Genomic DNA, 1,846 nt, shown 5'->3' on the forward strand with positions numbered 1-1,846 from the left:
TGTTAAGAAAGGTTCAATCTTTAAGTTCTAGAATCTTATCTTGTAATTTCTTGTTAGTTAAGTCAATTTTAAATTTAAATCTTTTTCAAAATATCCTTTTTCAAATATATCTTTTTATCTTTTATCTTATCTTTTTCAAAAATTTTATCTTTTTCAAAATTTGATTTCAAAATATCTTATCTAACTTCTTATCCTCTTATCTTTTTCAAAATTTGATTTCAATTCTTTTTCAATCAACTAACTAACTTTTTGTTTGTTTCTTATCTTTTTCAAAACCACCTAACTACTTTTCCCTCTCTAATTTTCGAAAATTCTCCCTCTCTTTTTCAAAAATTCTTTTTGTTTTAAATTTTAATTTTAAACTTATCTTATCTTTAATTTTCGAAAATTACTAACCCCTTTTTCAAAATTATTTTCGAAAATTTCTCTTCTCGTCTCTTATTCTATTTAATTATTTAATTACTAACACTTCTCTTCACCTCTCTTCATCCAAAAATCCGAATCCATCCTTCTTCTTTCTTCTACCCCTTTCTTCTTCTACTAACATAAAGGAATCTCTATACTGTGACATAGAGGATTCCTCTTTCTTTTCTCGTTTTCTTCTCTTTCATATGAGCAGGAACAGGGAAAAAGGCACTCTTGTTGAAGTTGATCCAGAACCTGAAAGGACTCTGAAGAGAAAATTAAGAGAAGCTAAATTACAACAATCCAGAAACAACCTTTCAGAAATTTTCGAACAAGAGAAGGACATGGCAGCCGAAAATAATAATAATAATAATAATAATAATGCAAGGAGAATGCTTGGTGACTTCACAAAGCCAACATCCAAGTTTGATGGAAGAAGCATCTCCATTCCTGCCATTGGAGCCAATAACTTTGAGCTTAAGCCTCAACTAGTTGCTTTAATGCAACAAAACTGCAAGTTTTATGGACTTCCATCTGAAGACCCTTATCAGTTCTTAACTGAATTCTTGCAGATCTGTGAGACTGTAAAGACGAATGGAGTTGATCCTGAAGTCTACAGGCTCATGCTTTTCCCTTTTGCTGTAAGAGACAGAGCTAGAATATGGTTGGATTCACAACCTAAGGATAGCCTGGACTCCTGGGATAAGCTAGTCACTGCCTTCTTGGATAAATTCTTTCCTCCTCAAAAGCTGAGCAAGCTGAGAGTGGATGTTCAAACCTTCAAACAAAAAGATGGTGAATCCTTCTATGAAGCTTGGGAAAGATACAAGCAGCTGACCAAAAGATGTCCATCTGACATGTTTTCAGAATGGACCATATTAGATATATTCTATTATGGTCTCTCTGAATTTTCGAAAATGTCACTGGACCATTCTGCAGGTGGATCTATTCACCTGAAGAAAACGCCTGAAGAGGCTCAAGAACTCATTGACATGGTTGCAAACAACCAGTTCATGTACACCTCTGAGAGGAATTCTGTGAATAATGGGGTACCTCAGAAAAAAGGAGTTCTTGAAATTGATGCTCTGAATGCCATATTGGCTCAGAACAAAATGTTGACTCAACAGGTCAACATAATCTCTCAAAATCTGAATGGATTGCAACATGCATCCAACAGTACTAGAGAGGTAGCTTCTGAAGAAGCTTATGATCCTGAGAACCCTGCCATGGCAGAGGTTAATTACATGGGTGAACCTTATGGAAACACCTATAACCCATCATGGAGAAATCATCCAAATTTCTCCTGGAAGGATCAACAAAAGCCTCAACAAGGCTTTAACAATGGTGGACGCAATAGGCTGAATAATAGTAAGCCATATCCATCATCTCCTCAGCAACAGACAGAGAACTCTGAACAAAATAATTCTAATTTAGCTAATAT

The 1,846-nt window shown here is 34.8% G+C and overlaps 1 non-coding gene across 1 annotated transcript; it reads right to left on the reverse strand.

The window, feature by feature from the left end:
- Positions 1-1,160: 1,160 nt before the first annotated feature.
- On the reverse strand, positions 1,161-1,264 carry LOC112708564 (small nucleolar RNA R71). Its single transcript, XR_003156418.1, has one exon. It is a non-coding gene; the product is annotated as a small nucleolar RNA R71 (small nucleolar RNA).
- Positions 1,265-1,846: the final 582 nt, after the last annotated feature.

This window comes from Arachis hypogaea, chromosome 8, assembly GCF_003086295.3.
Source record: "Arachis hypogaea cultivar Tifrunner chromosome 8, arahy.Tifrunner.gnm2.J5K5, whole genome shotgun sequence".
NCBI lineage: Eukaryota > Viridiplantae > Streptophyta > Magnoliopsida > Fabales > Fabaceae > Arachis > Arachis hypogaea.